The 24856-nt window shown below is 40.8% G+C and overlaps 1 protein-coding gene and 1 long non-coding RNA gene across 6 annotated transcripts in view; one reads left to right on the forward strand and one right to left on the reverse strand.

Moving 5' to 3' along the window:
- Nucleotides 1-23862, forward strand: part of LOC107318852 (uncharacterized) — a 202454-nt gene extending 178592 nt beyond the window's left edge. For 3 of the 5 annotated variants that reach the window (XR_014934155.1, XR_001557547.3, XR_014934158.1), the window contains 2 exons: nt 1342-1504; nt 4779-23862. This is a non-coding gene — a long non-coding RNA (uncharacterized LOC107318852). The remainder of the gene's footprint in view (nt 1-1341; nt 1505-4778) is intronic. The other 2 variants (XR_014934156.1, XR_014934157.1) reach the window with 2 other exon arrangements.
- The window catches only part of LOC107318851 (uncharacterized), a 92483-nt gene continuing 68120 nt past the window's right edge, over nt 494-24856 (reverse strand). The window contains exons 23-24 of the mRNA XM_085514927.1: nt 18990-19199; nt 494-4489 (exon numbers count right to left, since the gene is read on the reverse strand). The gene's annotated coding sequence lies outside the window, so the exon portion shown is untranslated. The remainder of the gene's footprint in view (nt 4490-18989; nt 19200-24856) is intronic.

Consider the following 24856-nt stretch of genomic DNA (forward strand, 5'->3'; position numbering starts at 1 on the left):
TAGGTATAGTAGTTAGCCCCATTTGGTGGTATCTGGTTGTGAACTCTGTGATATAAATAGCTGAACTCTGATACAAGAAGGTGAACTTGGTGAATTTTCAGTTGGATTTTTAAACAGATGCATTTCTAAAATTTAGGTGGCTTTTGGCCAAATAAACCATTGCATTCCCCTTTATTCTCAGTGAAACACTTGGACTGCAGAGTGGGTCCTTGGTCTTATCAAGCCAATGCGAGCATTTGATGCTTTCAGGGCATGGTTGAGATTTGGGACTGTATGGTTGCAGTGCTGAGCTCCCACAGCTTAGTGAGTGCTGCTGTGCTTCACTGTGGCTGAGACATTAAGAGAGATGAATTTTCCAAAATGAGGCAGATCAGTGAACTGTGCTGGCAGTGTAATTCCATTACTTTCAAAGGAGTTGAGTTTGTTATAGCCAATCAAGTGGAACAATGCTGTGTACCTTAAAGAAAAAAAAAAAAAAAAAAAAAAAAAGCAGTTGATTTTTTCTTATTTTTATTAAAACTATTATTATCATCGTTATTAATTTAAAGTTAGAACAGCAAATAAATGAGAAGTTTGTAGAATTAAATAACAAACACAAATAAGAGAAAGAACATTGGGTTGTTTTGGGGTGTAAAATAAACCCAATCGCAGTTGAAAAACTGCTGCCAGAGTTTCCCAGATAAACTGCCCTGTAATGGTGTTAGGAAATGCTTCATTCTCTGATGCTTTGCCCGTATGGGTTGTCCTCAATGCCAAATGCAATCTCAGAAGTTTCCATTAACTAAGGGTTCAAGCCCAATAAATACAAAGAGAAGGCGGCTGAGGTTAAGGTGAGACTTGAAGAGCTACTGAAAGGACTCAAAGCTCACCCCAAACTGTTTTGCCTTGAATGTCTCAGTCTTGCTTGTTTGGATGAGGAAAACTATGCAGATTGTCTAGACAAGCAGGGACTGCTGGCCACATCCATCAGCTTTGTCTGCATTTCCCTCTGAAAGGTGGCATAGGCTCAGGACATTGACGGCACTGTGATGAGAGAGGGCATTTCTCCTCCCCACTTTCCATTCATTTCACATCCTGAATTTAGGATGTGTGGAATGTCTCATCAAAGAAGACTCAAGGGGAATTAATCTGAGATGACACAGAAAAGCCTCAGCAGGTGCAGATGATGAATGAAGCGGAGCTCGGTAAAATTTATTGTAAAAAATATCAGAATGGAATCACAGTTTCTGCTCACGTACAAGTTCTTTATGAACTTTACCTGCCTACATGCAGGATGACAAGACACCTTATACTGGCCACCTACAGCGCTGGTCTCAGGCTTTTTACTTTCTTTTCTTGCAGGTTGCTTTGTATCAGGATGATGCTGACCCTTGGCTTCAGGTCCACTTGGACAACATGTTGGGCCACCCTCTGTCTGCACTCAAATGGCCATCGAAACATTAAGTTTCATTGAGCACCATGTAGCCTGCTTCACAGGGAAGGCATTACCACATGTAGTATTTAGGTAAGAGCAAAGGATAAGATTCGAGGCTAATGGGGAGAGATGTTCCAGTAGCCTTCTCTGACCCTCAGGCAACATTCTTTTCCCATGGAGATCCGTGTTTGGGGTTTGCTGGGACGTGAGATTCATTAACCTGTTTCTTTCCATTCTGCTACTCACACTGCATTGCACTGCCCGAGAATTAAAAATGCCCTGAATAGCTCAGAGAAAACAAACATAAAACACAATATTTATAATATCCTGAAGCCTGTAAAACACCAAGTTGTGTGGAAATCCAGCAGGAAGATGCACTGAAGCTTAGCGTCTGTATTTCGAAGTACAGGAGGGAAGGCACAGAGAGCCAGGGACGTTTTCCCTCGAGCCCAGCTCCGAAGTGCCAGGCTTTAATGATTTGGAAAGAAACACATTTCTGCACTACTGCGGCAAGGAGCACAGCAGAGCTGTAGTCTGTAGTGTGAGCAGGTCTTTCTCCTAAATATCTAAAGGGAAATTTGTAGCCACTGTGACCCACTCGTGTGCCTCCCAAAGGCAAAGTGTTAACAGTGCTGTGGCCTTGTTGGGGTCAGGTGATGCCAAGTCTCACACCACCAAAATTGTATCATGGCAGCTACGGGGGATTAGCCAAAGGTATTTGACAGCTGCTGTTAGGTTGAACTTTTACCACTGTAGGTTGAAAATGAATACCACGTCAAGCAGTATTGTTATATGAAACCCTTACCTCAGTTCTGGGTTACTGACCTGACAGGCCCTCCTTTGTTAGAGATCAGATTATTGGGATTTTTTTTTTGCAATGGCTGCCTTAAGCCATAGTGTTGTGGTTGCTCTTTTAAAATACCTTGCTAACTGCTTGTTACCTTCAGGGCATTCTTTTAAAAAAACTTCCTTGTATGTCTTTATCCAAAATAAGTACAGTATTGCCTGGGCATGTGATTATTTGTTTTTTGTTTTACTGTGACATTTGCTTGGGTGCCTTTGGACAGCTTAATGTAGTTTAAGAGCCATCAAATGACCTCTGAGGACGCTTGCAATGAACAAGGCATACCTCCAGGAATTTTTGTTTTCTTAAGTAGGGCCAATGCCCTCCCATCCCAGCTAATTTCTTCCAATACTTCTGCCCCACCCTTGCCAGCATCAAGAAAGAGCATGAAAGTAGCTCCAAGACATGCCTGGCTTGAAGGAATTCATATATGTTTATCTTTTCCGCCACTCACTCTTGGCTATTTGTTTGCATGTTCCTCAAGAGAACAGTTGCCTGGAAAATATGATGGATGAACAAATAAGCTGTTCTGTGTTTTTGTTTGTTTGTTTGTTTTTTTCCCTAGGACTTTCTAACTTTTGCAGATGCTTTTCAAGCCTTGGAAGAGAATTTGTTCTCCTCAGTTTAATTCCCAGTGAGGAAAGGAAAAAAGCCAAAAAAAAAATGGCTGTGTGGTGTATGCATCCATCTGTACCATCTTGCTGTGCCATGTGAACTTTCCTTTTCATGTTACACTAGTCTAACATGAGTAAGTCTGCACAGCTGAAGTGCGTGTCACTAAATTTGAGCGCACCATTCAGCATCTATTATCTGTGATAATGCAAAGTCCGCACTTGATTTTTCAGTCTGTGCTTCCAGCACTGACTTACAATGTGATTCTCTTTCTTTAGCCTTGCTTGGAAGAGCTTCCATTTCTTAAAAAAAGTATACAGAATTGTACACTTTCTCGTAACTGTGTGGAGGTGGTGTAGAACAAGGGTGTTATTGCTTTTCCTTAATCACAAGAAATGAAAACGATCCGTGAAGTTATTATCAAACTAAATATCCTACAGATGTCAATTGCAACTACAGGGCTCCATCAGTCCTGAAGTCTGACTCTAGGATACAATAGTACAGAATTAACTACAGATAAATAACTTCAGGCAAATTTAGTAGCAGAAGGTGAAAGGGCCTTTTGCTTTCTAATTAGTATCAGACATTGGATCCAGTCCTCACTATTAAATTTAATCTAAGAGGCTTGCTTAGAATCACAAAGGCAGTAAGAGTACATCATGGCTAGAATTGGCTTCAAGTTCTTGGCCCCAGCCATTTCCCCTTCCTCCACCCCAGCCCTCCCTTTTGTACTTGTATTACTTTTGTCTGTGCAAGTGAATATCTGGCATCGCTATTTGTGCATATCTGGAGATCATTGCGCCAGTTGGGTTTTGCATTAAAGGAAAAGTAAACAAAACAGAACAGTTAACCTTTCCCTGCCTCAATACCCCTAAAACATGTTCCTTACTCTGCTATGGCATGCTGAATTCATTTGTTTTTATTAACCAAACTCAAGATCGGCAGGACAGCTGAAGGGGAGGAGGCAGTTATCAATAGATAATCATGCTACTGTGGATTAGAGGCACTTAGCTACGTATTGTACCTTCACTCTCTCAAGGGTACTATTATATCCCTTGGCTACGCTTTAGATGATGTTAAAAACATATCAAAGCTGCTGATATCCCTTCCAACCCCAAAAAACATTCTAAAAGAGGAGATTAATCTCCTTTGGCATCAGATCACCTACCTGGTGGCGAGCCACTTTCATTGGAGAGGAAGGGCAGGGCTGTGTTATATACACTTGCTGCTAACTATACAAGCACAGCAGGCATATGATTTCACTGGCTCTGTGCTGTACCTTACAGCCTTGCTCGTGGGTCATTTTGCCTGTTTATTGAAAAATGCATAGAGGCAGAAGAGAGAGAGAGAAGCACATGAAGGAAGTACGATATGGGATTGCTGGAAACCAAGTGTCCCAGCAATCTCCCAAATTCCACTGCAGCCATAAAAATCCATCTCGTAGACATGCTTATGTGAGTGTGGCAAAAGGCCTTTGTCAGTGCAATGGTTGCAGAAGAGAGATGCGGAACAATCTGATGTTTTCCCTGGGGGCAGGGTAGTCAGGAGCTCCTTGATCTCATCTCAGTTTCAACTCCTTCTGCGGTCTTTAGAAGGTCATTCCACCATTTTTTCTCCATCTGGAAAATGGAAATAAAAATAAATCACATGCTTATCTAACTATCTCCAGGGGTTGGTGTGAACTTATTCATAAAACACTTTAAACATTGAGCATGCTGTGTAGGGCTTGCCTTTCTTATGAACTTCATAAGTGTGTCCCAGATGAACCACTGCTGATGGGAGGATATTACTCCCACAAATTTTTCTGCCTGTGGAATCTGGCAATGTGAGGGCAAATGATGAAAATACAGGAAAAAAAGGAATACTTACGAATATGTTCAGAATAATTCTAGATTATTTTCTTCACAGCTTTGCCTTACTCATTGGAGCTGGTTTTCTCTCATGCTGTCATTACATGCTGTGACCACAAGTTCCTTCTTCATCTGCTTCCTCTGCACATCCCCAGAGTCCCCAGACTGGTACAGTCACAGTGACATCAGCTCCCCTAGCTATCCAATGGCAGAAGCATCAACCATCTTCCATTCTGTCTACCACTACCAATTGCCTTCTCCACCAGACAGATGTTGCTCCATCCATTTCTGATGCTCAAAATGGCAACAGAACAGTCGGTATCCTTTATCTGGCTTCTTCTGTGTACTTCTTATCTTCAGAGACTGTAATTTAACTTTTTTCCCTTTTAATTGAAGATCATGGGTCTGAGGATATTACGCCATGAAGAAAATCAAAGAAAGGCTTTAAGGATTTTCTTCTTATTTTCACCTCACTGCCCACCCCTCCTTTACACTTTCCTTGGAGAGAACCAAACCTTTTAATACCCAGACCTTCTGACTAATTGTCCCTATTTTTTAGGGGCTCTTGGCAGGTCTGGTGACATTATAGAAAAAGTCCTCCCTAAAGAGCGCTGCCAATTTCAGCTTTAATTCCATCAGTAAACAACTTTGACTGTGTTGGGAAAATTCCATTAATCATTCATGTTCTGTGAAGAATGATACACAAAGGAGCTGTCAAAATCAAGCAGCTACTCTCCATTTGTTTGGTAATTAAGAAACTCCAGGCCATTCTGATGGCACAGGGATGCAAATTCAAAGCCCAGCTAGAACCAAAATGAAATAATATAGTATCACCTGCACTTAAAAGCTAGAGGCCAGACTGTACTCTCAGAGAGTGTATTTAAGGTCACTTGTGTGTCTAAGTGCTCTATCGGGTATTCTGATGTCTAAATGATGTCAGCTGCCCTTGCAATTATTTGTAATTAATGTATACACAATAATTTGTCACAGCACGAGCAAAGAATACAATGCATGATGAAGAAAAAAGAACAGTGCTATAAAGGACAAAAAAGTAAGCAAATAGGCAAAACTTCAGACTGTGGGATTTGGTCCTAATGTTTCACTTAGCCGAAGAGTTTAGTTATCCTAGGGCAACCCTCTTCCTGCTCAGTTTCTTCACTGTCTTTCTCATTATGTGGCATCTGCTTCTTGAAGCTTTAAAGACTTAAGTACAACTTCTTCTGGAGCAATGGGCTGTGAAAAGGGAGGTAAAACAATCTATCTTTTGGATGTTAAACACGCTTGGCTTTTTGGTTAATGATGACTTCCTTCACTGTGGTTCTAAACAAAGTGGTGTGAACGGCTTAATTCAGTTTTAAACGAGGTGGAGTTACTTACGAATTAAAGGTATTTTAGGAATATGGCAGCCTGGTTTGGAGAAGTATCTCAGGTTAATCTACTCTTTGTTTGAAGTGAAAGGATTTGCGAAGAAATTCAAACTCTACCAGGACGCTCCTCCATTGCTGCCAGTGAGCATCCAACAGGGGGCAAGCAAAGCACCACAAGGAGTAAGACTTTAATTAGCCAGGTCTATCTTGTTGAAGTCAATGTAGCCAATCTTAGTTAATACTGAAGTTATAAGTCCTGATGAAGGTAACAGCAGGGAGTAGGGGTGGCAGGGTAGTAATGTATGGCAACAGGCTTTAAGTTAACACACAGATATGCTTTCTACATAGACTAAAATGGTAAACGTGCAGCGCTGAATCCAGCCAGCAACATTCAGAAAGAAATGAGCTGAACAAGAATCAATCGATTGATTGACTGCTTTAATCACAGACCTTCCCTTTTAATCAGACTGGAACTAGAGGCTTATAAATGAAGACTTCATTAAACCTTCATATAACAGGAAATGACTTCTTTTAAAACATACAGTATTAGGTTTTGTCCTGTATAACAAAATATGAGGTAAAATATTTCATATGTTATGCAACATAACTTGTATGTTATTACTAGTTATAGAATCTACTACAGATGTAAAAGTATTCTGTGCTAATAGTCTAACTGCTATCTAGGTGGCTACCTGGAAACTGCAAATCAGGCAATTAAATGCTGGGAAACCCACGCACTTCTAACTGATGGCACAAGCTCAACTGAGGCCCTTCAGAAGAAATCTGTGCCTTCAGGGTTAGTAGTACTTCATGCTGCCAGCATGGCTGCCTGAAGCTGAACGTGATGTATTATTTATGAGATTATTATTAGATCAGTAGTGATGATCAGTAATTCACTCACGGTGCTTGATTCTGGGTAGATGTTCTGGAATCAAAGATGAACGCAATGGCCTGATCCTTACACTGAGGTCAGTTTGCCTTGCAGGCTTTCCAGGCAGCCTCTCCTGGCCAACTTAGTGATTGTGATGGGAATCCCCTAGGAAGCATCCCAGGACCCTCAGCCTCCTACCACTGCCACATGCTCCAGCAGAGTGTTACCTGGAGCATTCCCTCCTAGCTGGTGCAAAAGCCTGCAATTCTTTTTTTAACTGATTTAAACATCCCACTCATTTGTTAAGAGTGTGGTAGCAGAAACACGACCTCGTTTTGACATTTAAATATGACCTTTTCTTAAAACCACAGTATACTGTTTTCTTACATGTTACTGGCTTTGACGTTCCTAACCCATTTATATCAGTCGAAGAGAATCCAGTGATGTAACAAACAACATTTTAAGAAGTTTCTCTTTCTTCTATCCAAAACCTGCATCTCAAATCTGTTCTCTTTAGTCCTCATAAGCCGTTTTTTGATCTGCCAACATGGACTACAGTTGCCACCATTTTGGAGCAGAACACGGTCATTCAGACTTGTCAGATAACGGAGCGCTTCTTCTTTCTTGTCCTAATATTGATTTTCCAGAAGATCGTTGTGAAACTATAAGCTGGATTGTAAGGGGCAGGGAAAGGAGATAACTGTCTGGTTACTTCTCAGCCTACATTCAAAAAACAAATCAATGAATCAATAAGCATGTATCTCCATTAATGGACCGTACTTATTTAGGATTAATTAGGGTGGTGTTTCTTAGTTGTATGTCCTGCCTGCAAACAGACTAGACATTTATGTTTTGTTACTGCTGTCAGGGGACTGTAGCAAGTGACCATGTGTCGGCTGAGCTGCAGAGATTTCCTGCAAGTGCGTTCTTCTGCCTGGGGCTTATGCAAAATAATTCACTCCACCTGCCCTCTTTGAAGACAGACTGAGGTATGCCATAAAAGCTAGCATTTACCTTCAGATAAAAGCACACCCAGGGATGGTTACTGCAGCCCAGCTGACTCATTTTGACTTGCTGAGCTGTTCTGATTTGATCATCTCTACTTTTTTCAATGAAAGCTGACTTTTTTTCTGAGCTCCTCGCTCTCTGAAGCTGGTGTAGAAACATCATCCATCATGAAACTAGTGACATAGCCACAAGAGTGGACAAAATTGCTGTTCTTTATGTTCTCATTGCTTATGGAAGGCTTTTAATAATTTCCCTAATATCACACAGCTTTAATCTACACAGCTGGTAATTGAGATGCTTGGCATGCATTCATCCTGCATCTTCTCTCTCCTATATCTGTCACATGAAGTCCTAAGTAGAAAAGTGAGTGGGTCTAACTTGAAGCATGCTAGGAACATATCTCTGATGGGAAAAAAAACACAACCCTAAGTTCTGTTTCATATTCTCTTTCTCTCTTGACCGCAAAGATCAGCCGTGATAGCATGTGCCATGCAGACTTTAATGTTTCTGCTTTCTGACAATGTTAATTAGAGAAAGAATTATCAGCTATTTAATACTTGACTGTCAACTTGTTGAAATTACTGAGGAGCTCAGGTTTTGTCATACACTAACAAGCCTGGACTGGTACTTGGAGGATGAGTCAGTCTGACTGTCCAACATGGATAATCAGATGAAATTAGCAGCCCCAGACCTAAAGGAAGAGATCTCAGCATAGAAACATGGCAAAAATAAAATAATTCCAAAGCAAATATAAAAACTCTACATCCTGATGAACAGATCTTCAGCATTTTTCCTTCCCAAGACACATCTCAACTCTTCTGACTGCAGCCATACAGAAACAGGGTGGCTTACGTTTAAAAAGTACTACACTTTGATAGGCTTAGGACCTGATTTTCAGAAGGATCTTTAGCCAGCTTTTCATTTTCCAACCCTCAGGGCAAAATGATTATAGCTGATGAGACTCCATATACTTATATACACCCAAAGATAGGGAAACATGAAGCCTAACAGTCTGAGACGTTGAGTGGCAGCCAGAACTTTGGCAAGGGTAGAGCTGAAGGAAAGCATTGCTCAGACTGAGAAGTGGTTGCTGAAACTGTTCTTAAAGGACAGTTGTAACCTTAGTAGTGATCCTCTAGGAGGGTAATGTGGAAGGAGAGAGCTGTTCAGCTCTGGCTGTTGGAAGTTGCCTCCTGTCTTGGCTTGTGCTGTCACAGCCGGAATGGTCTCAGAGGAATCAAGGGATTTCCAGGGATTGCTAGGCTGTCCTTTGCAGAAGGCCAACATAAAGACTCCTGCACTGCTTAAGCTCTATTTGGATGGCTTACGTGGTTGTAAATAGCCGTACGCTGGCACTGCACACAGCAGTGGATTTCACTTAATGAAGGCAAAACCAGTCACTTAAAGCTGCATCACTGCTGGAAGGGATGATAATCTCATTCAGAGCACTTCTCCTTTGGTCTCCTTTCCATCACTCCTGCCTTTTCATAGGTGCACAGGAAAGCCTCTGATTTTTTATTTTATTTTATTTTAATGCCCTGCTTTCAGTAGGGCAACTTAAAGGTCAAGTAAGACATTTGATATATTTTAACACAGGCAGCTTTGGAGATGAACAGATTTGACATATTTAAATAAAACATCCTAATAGCATGTTCTGGCCTTGAAGGCCTCAGGCAGCATACATTGTATTTGTTAGACACTATGGCTTAATTACTCTCATAAATGAATTATACCCATTTCAATTTAAAACCATAAGTGTTGCATTTGAACTAGGGTCAAATTAAACTTTCTGTCAATTATGCAGATTACTTAAGCAATTATGTAAATTGTTAATAAATTCTTAAATGGAGGGAGAATTTTTTCTTGCAAAAATATATATTTTATGCATTACCAAGCTTAAATACTTTCAGAGGACAAAAGTATGGGAAGAAAAAAAGAGTGTGGCTTGAAATAGCTATCTTGGGATTTGCTGCACAGACTATCTCCACCTTATACACTGGTGGGTAAGGCTCATCTGCTCTCAGGATGAATAAGGAGAAGCGGGCCAATGAGTAAATGCTTCATGATGTTTTTTTCTCTTTCTGCCCTTGCATGAGAAGTGCCTTTGGTTTAAGGCTTGGTGTTCTGGTGTTTGCAGCCAGTGCTGCCCCAGGCTGTCACATAGACTAGGTGCTCCCTACCCATCCCATACTTTCTAATGCCTTTCTGTAGATGGGAAGACTTGGAAGTAGTGACCATGACTTCCTTTTTATTTCTATTTACTTTATCATTTGAGGTGTGCCTCCTCCAGATAAAAAGAACTGGAAGTATTGCCATTGACTTAAGCATATGCTGGTTGCAGTCATGAAAATTAGTGAGTAAATGCGTCTGTTTTTCTGGGCTTGTATTTGCTTTCATACTCAAACCACTGAAAGCAAAATCCTGATCTCACTTCCAGAAGGAAGAGGGTGGGATTACTCACTTATGACCGTGGAACAATCCTGCAGAATTTAGGCCACTGCCTGCTGGATGTGTTTTGATGCAATTACACTGAATTTATTGCAGTGCAAAAGTGATTGGAATTTTCAGGGTCCAATTTTAGTCCTGTCATTAGGTGGTTCAACTCTCCCAAGACCTGCTAGTCCTCTCACATACACCAGTTTTATGCTAGTGTAATTCTATTGACTTAATTAGAAGTACTCCCTGCAATGAGGAGAGAATTGGGTCCATTAACTTCAATGGGAACTTTCATTAGGACTCAATTCAGTCTCGAGGGACTTCTAAATGAATTAAAGCTACATCTTTTTTTGCAATCCCACAGAATAACAGAAAGGTGCCAGTTACATTCCTGCATCACCTCTGCTCATTTGACACTGACTTGCACACTGCCATTATTGAATCCTGCTGATTTGTGTTCCTCACAGCCTGACTTTTGCCTGTCAAAAAACCAAAGAGGTTTCCAAATATAGAGAAATGTCTAATTTATCTGAACCTGGCTCCTGACTCTCAACCTGTCTTGTTTCTGCCGTGGATGCAAGTTGTTCCAGTGCCAGGTGGGATGAGCACTGGAAATCCCACCAGGAAAAACAGGAAAGTGAACCTGTGGTTGGGTCTATGAGTTCAGGAGCTTTTGCGTCTCAGCTCTGGCAGGGGCAGCGCACAAACCCAGAACTTGGGCGTTCCCGACTTGGCCCGTGACTAATTGAAATCCTAATAAAGAAAAGGCCTCTGCCCTCAATCCTCCGGGCCACTTACCTTGTGCAAATTAACATTTTAACATCAGTTATAAAATGTACTACATCTCTGGGAGGTGGGTGGAGGGGGGCAAGACTGAGGAGGGGAGCATCTAATGCAATGAAATATGCATATCAAAGCCTAAAAAGAAATGGGAAAATTCAATGAATGCTAAATTATGGATCTACAGAGGGCCATCTTTGTTAAAATCTACACGGCGGTATCTTTAAACTCCAGAGTATTAAACCAAAGGCACGGGGGCAGACATACCTGGCAACCCTTTACTTTTTATTCCTTGCAACACTGAGAAAATACTTTATAAAATATTAGATGAAAGGGCTCTTTCAAAGCTACTTTACTTTTATGGTGCCTTTCTCTCGAGCTGTTCTGCATACTTAAAAGTCAGAGCCACCTTGAGTGGATTACATTTTTTTTTAAGTACATTATAGCTTGTTCGCAGCAGCCGACGTAACAGCCACCCGACCTGCGTTCCCAATGCCTTGTTGTCATCATGATAAGCATTTGCTGTGATAGGAAGGCAAAGAGAATCAACCTTTTTAAACACACACAAAACCCTCGCTGCTTTGTTGAAGCAAGCGGCAGCCCCAGCTCACAGGGATACACAGGGGCTGTAGACAGAAAGCTATTTAGAGCATTGAAAACAGGCTTATTACCCTGCTATTTTTTTGTGCGCTGGGTTTTTTCTCCCTTCTCTCTCTCCCTCTCTCACTCTCTCCCCCTCTCTCTCTCCCTTTTTTTTCCCGTGACATTAGAGAGTCCGAAGTGACATACATTTTTTATAGCTTCATAAAGTCGTCTCCTGACCGGGTCACCCTTCTCATAACTAGGGAGCAGAACGCTTGAAAAAAGCCATTCATCAACGTGAAAGGAGCCGCTGTCTACTGGCTCCAATATGCACACAGTCTGGCAAGATTCAGCTCAGTGCAAATGCTAAGTTACTCCTTTGCTAATGCCAAATGACCCGCTCACTTCTATTAGCACACAGAAGGGGACAAGAAGGGCATGGCTGCTGTCCGTGTCTGCATAAATGCCTCTCAAGATGCAGACCGGGATCAACACTTCTTGCTAAATGTACTGAACACATTAAAAAAATAAAAAATAAATAAATAATAAAATTAATTTCATATTTATCCTAATTAAATATTCAATTAAACAAAGATAAAATTATGGGAAGAAAATTTGTTCTTGCCTAATGGGCTATGTCCCGTTTATTACTTTTCCTCACATATACCATTAAAATCCCCGCAAAGGGATGCAGGATTGTTACTCCCCATGTATGTCTTCCTCTCTCTCTCCCCCACAGCTCTTTGTTCTATGTGAGCCGGTAGGACTGGGTAGGCAAAGTCAGATGGATGGAGGGACAAGCAGCCTTTCCTCTCTGCTACGGGAAATCTGCCCGGATAAAGACTCTTCTGTAAAATGCAGATATTTGCAAAGGGCTTGCATGGGGGAACAGACTGGAACATGGGGGGGGGAAAGCAACGATTATCCGGGATGAGGCCTCTCCTTGCTATTAACGATGACCAGATGACTTCAGGAACGCCCTGGAGACCCTCTAGTGGGCAATGCTGGGATGACCCGCCTAGACAAGAAGTTTCTTCCTGACCCCCAAATAATTAGAATTTAGACTTCTGCCTGGAAGCCTGAGGGTTTATCCTGCTTCTCGACAAAAAGTATGTTAGGGATGTTCAAAAGGAGCAGTAGATTTAGTCATTATCAAAATAAATGTTGATGGGATTCTTCAGTCTTGCAGAGCTCTTGATTCCAAAGAAACATTACAGCAGTACACCTCACAGGTTAAGTAGCCACTGAGTTGAAAAACTCCAACAAGCAACACCAAGAAAACTGTTTACTTTGTCAAATTTAAATGCACTGCATTGTTCACGTGGCATAGGACCTGCTATAAATCATTCCTCGATTTTGCTCCTCTCTGCTGTTCATTATTTTGTAAAACTCTTTTGTTCATATTCTGACTCCATCTTCTCTCAGTGCTAAAGTGTCCTCAGACTTTTCTCTTGTGGTTTGAAGGTAGTATTCCACTACCCTTTTATGACATTTACTTGAAGTCCTGCATCTATTTTGTATGTATCTTTCGCAGACAGAGTGACTCCAAATTGCTTCTTCTTGCAGTGGAGTGTTTCCTCTTCCTTAATTTGTTAGTTCCAAATATTTATTTATTTATTTAGTGCTGTTGTACATTTAATCATGAGTTTTCTTCACCTTTTCCCAGTGCCCCAAGCAGCAATATCTTCTTTCTCTTTTTTTATTATCCCCCACCCTGAAAGATTACAGATACAAGGGAATTTGTGGAAAATCTGGGTCTATGTAATCAGAGCTATGTGGTTATATGGGATTTCCCTTTTTACAGAACCTAAAACAGCTGCAGCCTTTTTTGACTTCTGTGAGCAGAATGCTTTAGTGGGATGAATGCAGTGAAGGCCTTTACCCAGGGAAACCTGAGTTCACCGTAAAATTTCATTTGTACAAATGTACAAAAGTTCATTGAGCACTTTTCTCATTATTAGCCAGAACGAATTTTCTTCATCTCTCTCCTCAACAGGGCGCTAACCTTTCAAATAATATTTATCAGAAAACAGTTTTCTCAGAAACAGACTCAGAGTGTATCAGCAGCAAGTCAGTCCAGAAGAAAATTAAAGTGCATTGTTCGCGCTTCCTGGATAATATTCTTTCCAGAACCCGCCTAAGCAGATCTCAGATATTGAGTGGAGGACATGAGTTAGTCAAAAGAAATGCTAAGGGATTTTTTTAAAGGCAATCATCGTGTTGTTTCTCATGGGTCTTATGGGAACTGTCGGTCAGTGGTGGCTTCCCAAACCTAAATGGATAAATGGATGCACATCTTATTGCACCAAGTCTAGGAAATTCCAAGATCCAGCCAGGGAAAAACACTGAACTCTCTTCTCCTGAGCTTCATGTCAGAAATCCCAGCAGAAAATTGTGAAGGCCTTATTAACCCTTCTTCTTTTGTTGTTGCTGGTTAGGAACCTTCTGCAATAAATAGCATTTTCTTTCCTTCGAAAGCCATTTTCCAGTTGGATACATGCAAGTCAAAGAAAGGCAAACATTTGGCTGAAGTCCAAGCACCAAGTCGGTGACTAACCCCAAAGTGATGACCCCACTCTCTACATGAAGATGCACAGGAAACAGAGAAAACAGAGAACAACACACATGGAGATGCTTTGGTGTCAAGGCAGTAAGTCTGTAATTGCCAATTATAAAAGGAGACGGTGAGACTGCAATATTGATTGAGTTTTTGGAAGAGAATCTAAAGTAAACATAGTACATTCTGCGAGCATCAAATCTTCATTGTGCCAAGTTAGATAAAACAGGGCCAGAGGATTTGTGCTATAGAAGTTTGTCAAATGCTCCCCTTGACAACTGAAAGTCTTTCCCAAAATGGTGTCTCTGGAGAGTTTGCTTCTTTTCCGTACCATTTGCCGTGAAGCAACAAACTCACAAATGGAAAGAAAAAAAAAAAATAAAAGAAGTCCTGATTGGTTTTGAAAGAGACTATCTGTAAAATCCCAAATGATTTCCAACTGTTCTGGTTTCAAAGTATATCTAAGTTTATGAAGTATATGTGGAATTTAAAGCATGGAAACGTCTGGCCACAAATGGTTGAAGCTCAAGCATCTCTCCTTGCTTTTCTGCCATCATCCTGGTGAATGCAGGGTGACACTGAAACTATGAAGATGAACACTACCAGACTTGAGCAAAGGTCAAATGTCTGCTTAGATCAGCTAGGTTAAAATTCACCCGCAGGCTGCCTATGCCATTCCTATGCTTCCACATCCTATGGCACTTACAGATGACTCCCTGTCCTTTTCTAGGCATATTAAAATTGCAGGAAAAATCAGCAGGAAACAGAGGCTCTCAAGCCCCTCAAACTAATCTTAAAATACAAACCATCAGGGAGAGTGATCTTTGAAGCAGGAGGGTATTTGGGGTTTCTTGTTCACTGCTGAGGATATCAGGAGTTTCCAAAAAGTCAGTTTCCAAAAGCAGTGAAAATGCAGTTTTCTTTGCTCGTCTCCATGCTTTCTGTGCTGCATTTATATTTGTTTATTTATTTGGGAATGTGTTTTCTTGTAAGATTTGCTGAACAGTTACAGTTAGTTTCATATTCCCCATTTCCTTTGGTTTCACTGTGACTTATACATGAATTTGCGAGTAGAACTGGATGGTCGAGTAATGTATAGAGAAGGTCAATACTAGATTTGTGTGAATAATTGATTTTTCAGCTTGTTTGTGATTTTTTTTTTTTTTAACAGACTGTTTAGAGTCCAGCTGAAAAAGGGCCTTTGTTAACGTCCTGAATGCCTCAGTGAGATGGAGAAAAAGGCAGTCCACACTGAAATATTTTATGGTTGGGAATCCTTAACTTTAATCAACTTAAAGCATACTGAGAACACAGAGCTGCGAGATGGAAAAGAAAATTAGCAAAATATTTGAGCTCTTCTTAGAATTCTTCAAAAGAAACAATTTGGTTCATTGGGCTTTTGTTTTCTTTCTTTTTCTCTGTTAAACCAAAATGGCATTTTGAAGGAATCTTTTACAACCTAAATGTTTGTGTAGCTGTGACTGTTGCTGCAAATGACTGCCACGCGTGAAGAAATCAAGTTTTGTCTTTTCCATAATATGTTATTCTTTAAGTCCTTGTTTTTGTCTGTGAGAACTTGAGCTCTTAATTTCAGTGTCAAAATATCTTGCAATTAAAGTGAGCCGAAAGAAAACATTGATTGGGTTCTGAGAAGCCTTGGGTGCATCAAGGGAGAATTATTTTTGTTTGTTTTAATACAGTCCAAGTTTTTTGAGATTAACTGAAGCTCCATTAACAAACAGGTAAAAAAACCCTTGCGAGCAGAAAACAAAAAGTAGCACTGCTTGCAAAGAACCCCCTATTCTCCCAGTCTGAGCTCTCTTCTCTCAGAGTGCACTGAAACATTCGCAGTGACTTTAGATTTCTCTTGCCCACATCCCTGCTTAGGTCACTGTATCGTTAATTTTCTCATTTCAGCTTGCAGTACAGTACCTATATTTTCAGCCATGTGCTCCCAACAAGTCTGATGTCTCTCTCAGAGCACCGCACTGTTGTGTTAGAACAGCCTTGCCCCAACATCTCATTTCCATTCCCCCGCAGCCTGCCGCACTTTTTTCTCTTTTCCCTGACACATTGTCCTATCTTTTCCCTCCCTATCACATCTTGCTGTTGGATCACTTCATGCTGCATGCCATTTGCATACTGAATACCAGAGGAGACAAGGTAACCAATGTCGTGGGACATGACCCGCAACATTTAGATTGAGATGCACATTTTTGGATCACTCACCCTAATCCCAATTGAGATGAAATGCATCTGAGCCACAACTTTGGCAGATGGCTCACAAATCAGGTGTTTGCAAAATATCCCCCAAAAGTGGGAGGCATTTGTGTACGCTTTGTAAACTCCTCTCCTTGAGCACCCAGGTGGGACTCGGTTTTTAGGGGGATATCCCAGAAAACAGACATGCTATTTTTTATCAGATTTTTGGGGAAAGATTTACAGAGCCTTTTTGGAAGATTTTTTTTTTTTTTTGCTAGTTTTCTTTTTTTTTCCTTTTTTTTTTTTTTTTCCATTTAATTTTTGGAGCTCACCTAAACCCCTTGCTCAGTCTCCTGTAGATAATTAGCTTAAATGCCATTTCCATCCGTCGTGCTAATGCGAAATCAGACAGCACAATGTCAGGAACTGGTAGAATGGGTTTTGAAATGAGATTGCTTACTTTGTGGGTGTGCAAAGGGGATTTTTTCTTTTTTCCGGGACTTGGGGAGCCACTGGAGAGATTGCTTCAGCATATCTTTTATCTTGCTTTTCTTAACCACATTGCATAGAATTTGCAGCAAATCAAGAGCAATAGGCAAATGACTGCGAGAGGGGGAAAAAAAAAGCTTGCTCCCTTCACTCAAAGCAAACATCAGTAGGAGCATTACAAAGGGTAGTTATGAATCATTTGGAAACCCTTGTTTTGCAACCCTCTTTTAATAGTTGCATGTCCCCCGACAGTTGCTGCTTGCCCTCTTCCTGGTGGTATATGTATCAGGCGGAGATGTGTTAATCAGCTTTATGAAGTTTGACCGTAGCGAGCCTCCTGCTTGTATTCAGTCAGTCAGTGTTTGGCCTGATGGTGCAGTTCTCCTCAGTTCCACTGCTTGAGTTCATTATTCCAATGTTCTTGGTGGAGTCATCCAGGAAGGGTTCTGCATGAGGTCCGGGTGCCTCTGTTTCATCCTTCTCATAAAGTTTGAATGAAGCTCAGCTGAATTAGGCTTCTCAATAAAGTTGCCATTATTATTATTATTATTTGTTTTTCTGATCTGCCACCAGATTCTTGGGAACAAGGGGCTTAAGTTTTGCCCAGCCAGTGCTGGAAGTCGGGAAGAACAGAGGGAGAGTAGCAGATATACACAGGCAGAGAAGGAGTGGAAGTGAAACCATAATCTCCTGTACTTTTATACAGAATGCAATGCCCTTTTGTCCTTCCTCTGCCTTCCTCTGAAAAGCAAGATCCCTACTCCCATCATTACACTGAGAAATGTGCTCAGCACCTTGTAGGATGAAGCCTGCCATTGAGCTGCGATGCTGCAGTGGCACGTGTGGTCCCCTACCCCATGCTTGCCCAAAGCCCAAAGTCCATACCAAGGCTACAGACATCCAGCAAGCATAAGCCCATCTCCACGGGCACGCACAGTGATTTGTTGAATTTCTACATATGACACCTCCTTCCCCCAGCCCCCCTCCCCGCTTCTCCTCTCGGCGTAGTTGAACTTTAAAGGGCCCAGGAGAAAAAAGAAATAAGACTTTAAATAATTTATTTTGGAGAAACAGTCAGTGAAGAGGAACAAACAATGTTTCACTAAAAGAAGCGGGACCTTTGACACTCCCCTTTTCGCTCGGGTACCTGAAGGCCTAGCCGGATTGCATTAGTGAAATTTTCATTTGATGGCATTTTAATATTCTGCCTTGATGACTTTTTAGCAACATTTACTTTCAGAGGTCTTGAGTGCTCCCTCGGAGGAAATGAAACATGTCAAAGCCCATTACAAAAATCAAAATTTAAATACCTCGGCCACGTTGGGGCTCACACACAATCCCATCAGCGCTTAAACTGTGGCTCGCAACTACTCATTCACTTGCTCAGTTGGTAATGAGTACATTTGATGAAGCATTCTGGGGTCACAGAACATACGTTAGTGATCTAAACTTAACCCATTGATTGCTTATACACAGAGGACCTAGGGAGGGGGCACTTTATTGAAATGTAGCATTGGAATAATTTCCGCCAGTGCTGAAATAACTTTTTTTTTTCTTCTGTTTTAACAATCGCTTTGATGAATTGGAATGTTGATAAGCATGATGGGAGGGCTTTATTTAAGGTGGGGAGGAAGGAACTGGGCTGAGAATACAGAGCAGTTAGCTGGGTTCTTCAGCCACTAAAAAGCAAGCTGAAGACAACGCTGGTGCTCTCTCTTTATCAAACTCACATTTGTGCTTCCTTGGAAATCTTTCCTGTTCTGTCACCTACTTTCTGGTTGTATTTTCACCTGACTGTTCCTCTTTTCTCCACATTTTTTCAAACTATTTGGCATAAATAGTTGGGAAATTTGTCTTTCCCTTCTTTTTCCTCCTCCTCCTTTCCCCCCAAAAAACACCAAGAGCCCTTTTCCTGCTGTAAGTTAACGCAGCTCATGAGATAACCAAGATGTCGATATATGTAAAATTTTTTCTTACCATCATCTTGAACTTGAGTATATGCTCGGTTCACAGCATTCAGGAGCAGTTCTGGCAGTCCTTCTGGCCAATGCTTTCCCATGCCCGAGGCAGGCCAACTCCAAATGGTGCTCTTCGGGATTGCAGTGCAATCAGCAGAAGTCTGCTTGATTCTTCCAACAATCGCTGTCCCTTTAGTCAGGCAGCTTTTATCGATCCTTTGCATTTTAACTGTGGTGTTAAAAACAGCATTTAGAAGGCAGAAGTGATGCAGAACCCAAGAGTTCATTAAGATCCAGAATAACCCGTGATTTATGCCGGACAGGCCAGATATCACAAAGTGGTTAGAGACAGCTTTGCATCATGAAAACCGCTTTCTTCCAGACAAAGACTGGTGTTCTTGTACTGAAGCTCACATTTCAGCACTGCACTTAGGTCTCTTTTATTCTCATTTTAAATTAAGCAGTCCTGATAACATGCGCTACCAATAAATTCAGAGGGACAAAAATTGTCTTAATTAAGTAATTAGTTGAACTAACAAGTAGCAAGCTGCAAATTGCTCCAAACTGAGATCTAGCTAAAAATCTGAAATCTGTGCAGCTTGAGAAATGCACCGAGCAAAATCTGGGCCCACTCTGAAGTTCCCATAGGATGCTAACTCTTAAAGCTGATGTCACCTGTGAGCAATAAGATGCCAAACAGCCCTTGAGGATGAAAAAATGATCAAACTTTGGAAAACAACTTGGCTCTCACCTGAATATCAATGATCCTTTGGGCTGATGGGAGGCTTTCTCCCTCACACACAATTAGATAGAGATTAGGCTGGGCTGGAAATTCCCAAAGGCAAAATACAATAAAAACATTGTACACGGGGAAGGTTGTAACCCTTTCTTTTGTTGATGAAAGAGTAGCCTAGCTCTAAGGATTCATAACATTAAACAGTTGTAGGTATTGTGAGGAGACCACTATTAAATTGAATCAGGCCTACCACTATTTTGTTGTGAGCTTTTATTGCAAGGAGGAACATAGAATACAGGAAGCATCTTGAGTGTAAAAGCACTTTCTGGGATTATGAAGGACAAGTGGTTCAATGCAATTTATACATGCTATAAATGTTGTCAAAAGTCCAGTTGCAGCCTCTGACCAATTATTTTGCATTGCAATAACCATTAGATGAGAAGGGTAAAACACTGGTTGTTATAAACAAAACCCCAGGAGCTCCCATTATTCTGTCCTGGCTTTTCTTAGAACGTGCCTGAATTCATTGTGAATAATCTAACAGTAAACAGATTTGAACTTTTTTTGGGGTTGTCTTTTGGAAATGTGCTTGCAGTCAAGTTTTACAAGAAAGAATAGTTAGCAGGAGCCAGTTTTAACCACATATATTTAGATGAAATCAAATAGCAAGACAGACAGTTAGAAAACTGGGAGAATTCTTCAGTGAATCTGTGTAATGAATAATTTTGACATTCTGCGAGGAGAAAAAGGCAAATTCACAGAACTTGTTACAGATTCTTTGCTCAGCTCTGCTAGTAACTAAGCAAAATCAATACAGCATGAATGAGGGATCATGGAATCAGGTAAACGAGACAAAAATAAGCAGGCTTCAGAGTGCAATTCTTATTCTTGGTGAGCAGCAGTGGACTTTTTGCCTTTGTAGATTTTGTCAGTATCTCCATTACAGAAACAGGGAGCAGAAATTGATCTGTGAGAGCTGTCCTCGTCACACAGCAGGAATGCAAAGTAAAGGACCTCAAGTGCACTCCAGACTTTGATGCCTTCATGCTGAAGCCCATAGAAAACAGCAGCCAAGCAATTTGACTGTTATGTGATAGATAGTCACTCCGAGACAACATCACCACAGAGAAGCAGCCTGGCTGCTTTTGCCCCGGTTCTGCCAATCTGACTCAAGACCTGTCTGAATTCGTTGACCCATTTCTCCCTCATTCTGGTGCCCGTCCTGCACACCACGTATGCTATAAATCCATCGCGCAGTATGCTGCACTGCTCTTCTGTAACATGAATTTATGCTAATGGCTGTCTGCATATGCTTATATCACATATCTATATTAAACTTAATAGTCTGTTACATTGCTTCTTAACCCTGTGTCCACACATGATTAACTTTTCTGATTTCTTTCAAAACCGTTATTAACACAGTGTAGCATTTCCCTCAACATGTCACTAACTTTCCCTGCCTGATGCAGGAGTTGGGGTAATTATGCAGCCCTATAGCTCTTCCAAGTAACGCTGTACACAAAGAGTTATGAGTTTCTTCAGCAGTTTGAGGATTTGTGTGGATGCGTGGATGGTGGATGTGTTAACATGCTTTTGTTTAAAGATAACAACAGGTTAGAGATGATCCAACAAAGACTGATTCTTAGTTAAATGATACTTAGGTGAGTTCATTAATTTTGAGAGTGTATGTCAGATTCAGAGGCAAGGCCATCAGCATGCTTGCATACGTGGAGATACATGTGATGGGTTAATGACTGGACTGATGGGTTGATGGTTGGACTGGTGGTCTTTGTGGTCTTTTCCAACCTTAATGATTCTAAGATTCTACCAAAGTCACTTGAAAGTCAGAGCCTGTACTTAAGGAACAGTTCAAATGATATGGATCTTTCTTTCAAAACTTTTCTAGAGACCTATGAAGAGCTAGACTTGGACACTCTGATATTAATGAAGGTAATTATTTTTAGGTAAATAACATACTAATAACAGATTGGTTTCTCTCTGGTTTAAAATACTCTATTTGCTTATAAATACACAGTTCATGGGTGCAAACTCAGACTTCTTGATTTTCTGCTCAGCATGTTTTTGTATCTTGGCCATGGCTCTGGCAGTGGCTGCAAAAAGCAGTGATGTTTTAGCTTGGAGATTCTGTGCCATATAGGATACTTTCTAAAGTCAGGATAGCATAGCAAACAGTTTAGGATGTCTTTTCATTTTCACAGAACAATTTAAGGTTAAAATGCCAGTGTCATGAAGTTTGGAATCAAAAGGCCTTTGGAAAGCTCTACCTGATGCAACTCACACTTTTAAATATAAAGATGAACTTGTTATTTCCCTCCCATTTTTCTGTGTCATTTCATTTTTTAAAATGAATTTTGAATTTTATGTTTTAATTACAAATACACTCTCAGCCTTGATAGACCACATGTGAAGAAAGAAGTTAGAAAAAAAAAAAAATAGAAGAAATGGAAAAGTAGTGTAAATAAACAGTTACTAATGTACTATTTTTGATTTTCCTGTTTACTTTGTACAAAAGTTTTCTGGACGTCATTAATGGCAGTGGCATTTATTCAGCCCAATTTTGACTTCAGAAGACTGACTGTTTTCCAAAGGTTGAGCACAGGGAGGCTTTGAAGAGAACTCTGCTTCAGTTTTGCTGAGTAGACTTGAGAGGCCAGCTGTACTAACCTCTGCAAAATAAGAGTTTGCAGGGTATGTTCAACTAAAGCTTTCAGATAGCAAGGGAAGAAAAGAAACTTTTCAGTTGCTTTAAAGGAATAAGTACTTGTTGAGAGATACTGTCTCTTGCTGAGTGGTCTCACGTTTTTTATTACATTACTGAGTGGACAAATAAATAATTTACTAGCTTATGTGCAAAATGCACTTCTAGCTTCTGCTGGATCAGTACTGGCTCACAAACTACTGCTCCAATACTTGAACTTACTTTATCCTTTAGTCTCTGGCCAATAATTTTTATTTTTACTGGACGACAGTTTCAAATGATAGAACTATTTCTCTAGCATTATGTATGGCTTAACTGGCAACTGCCAAGCTATGAAATCACTGTAATCATGATGTGAAGCCACTGTACATGTTGTTTTTAACACCAGTTTGCTAAACAGAGAAGCATGCCAATGGTGTTAGAGATAACCTAGTTTGAATTGCTCGGATAATAGGTCCAGGCCATCCCAAAGAAGGGAATGTATCTGCCCCAGCTTGGTACCATATTAAAATATAAGCTGGTGGCAGCCAAGACTATATGAGCTCTGAAAAATGTTGGGCTGGTGTAATACATATAGCCCTCATGAAACAGAATGGGCACTAGGAGGGCAAAACAGAGTGAAATACCAGAGTGCTCTTGTGATTGATTGTATTGCATAAGTGAACAAGGAAAAGGAAAGAACTTTTGCTAGTGAAAAATAGATCTTGGCAACTCAGGGATTTGCTGTAACAAGAACTCCAATAAAATAAATGCGGAGCATTTTCAGGGTATGGGGGCTGAATGAGCACAATCTTCCCTTGGCTGTAACTGCATCACTCTCACCCACAGCTCCCTCTGCTGAACTGAAATCTAAGTTAGAAACAACATAGTCAAACTTGAACAAGGCACATTCAATGAAGACTCCATTATGTGTGTAATTGTATATAGCATTTATGTGCACAGTGTTTTAGGGCCTGCCATGAACTCTGTCTCCCAATAAAGCACATCATGCTGATAGTCAAAGAGTCCAGCAGTCTCTACAATCAGACTAGGTCTACCTCCAAGCCCAGGCATGAGTAAAAATTAGCCATTAAGCTAATGATGTGCCATGATTTTCCATGTCTTCCATTGTTTGCCTTATTGTCAACTTCCTCATCAGTCCTCTAAGTTTTCCTTATTTTCGATTAGTCATTTTCTTGTTTCTCTTTGGATGCTTTTGGCTATCCTTCATTAGAGCAACCACAAAGGAATAACTAGAATTTTTGTAGTATACCACTAAAGCTATCTGCGGTAGAGAAGGGGTTATATCACTTAATTGTAGAGAGTTGCTCTGTCCTGCTTTTTACATTAACTAATGTCACATGGATCTTTATATTTTTAATTATTATTGTTGTTTTGGAAACGTCTAATATGAGTAAAGTTCCTGTGAGACTCTTAAATAAAAGATTTCATTAAAAACCTTTGTCTGGCTATTTATTATTCTGCTGATCCCTAGAAATATACAATGTCATGTGCAGGAATCAGACTTTCAGCTCTGCCGAGTTTTTCCTAATTAAATGCTAAGTGTGTCTTTTATTAGGAAAACCATGAGAAATGCAGCAAGGGGAGGGAGGGAAGTGTCCGTCTTGTTCTTTCCCTACAGAGCACTCCAATCTCTGGGTCCCAGAGAGATGTTTTCTATCCCACTTCAGCCAAGAAGAGAAAACTGGGATGGGCAAAGAGTCAAAGCCAGGGGCATAATGTGGCCAGGGGCTCAGCTGAGGACTTTCAGGCAAAACTCTGAAGTTTTAGACACTCACTTCAGCCTCTCCTCCCCCAGCAGCCCCACACATCTGACATTTCTGTCAAAAGATACCCTGAGCCACCCCTCCTCCCCCTCTCCTTTCTCATCCCTCTGCCCTTTCTTATTTTCCCCTTCTTTCCCCTTAAATGTGAATAGTGAGAAAATGACTGGAAACAATGTGCTAGTTTGCAGCACTTTACACTGAGGCCCTTTTCTCTTCGCCCCTGACTCGCGAATGACTGAGAGTTGTTTTATTGTACAAAGATTCTCAGATAAAAGAACTTTTATTTTACCCAATAACACAAGAATGGGCAACGGGCAAACAGTCAGCGCCTTGTTCCCAGCTGCCACTCAGACCGCGGCGGGGGAATCACTAATGGGGTTTCTGTGCTGCTTGAGCTCTGTCTCTCTGCCTTGTTTGGTTTGTGCCTCCATCGGCTCCTGAGATAAGCTGCTCTGCTGCTTTTCATAACTCTACCTTACTTTTTTGGACAAAATTATTTCTAAATTTCTATTATGAAGTTTTGGAATGCAGACATGCAATAGGAGAAAGCAATGGATGCATTAGCACAACCTGCAGTTTGTCCCTTTGCACCTTGCAAAGCTGGAATATAAGTGTGTGTGGGGGGAGAAAAAGCTGCAAACCTACGTTAAAAAAAAAAAAAAAAA

Source organism: Coturnix japonica, chromosome 14, assembly GCF_054131305.1.
Source record: "Coturnix japonica strain WE chromosome 14, WE-NBRP24, whole genome shotgun sequence".
Classification (NCBI taxonomy): Eukaryota; Metazoa; Chordata; class Aves; order Galliformes; family Phasianidae; genus Coturnix; species Coturnix japonica.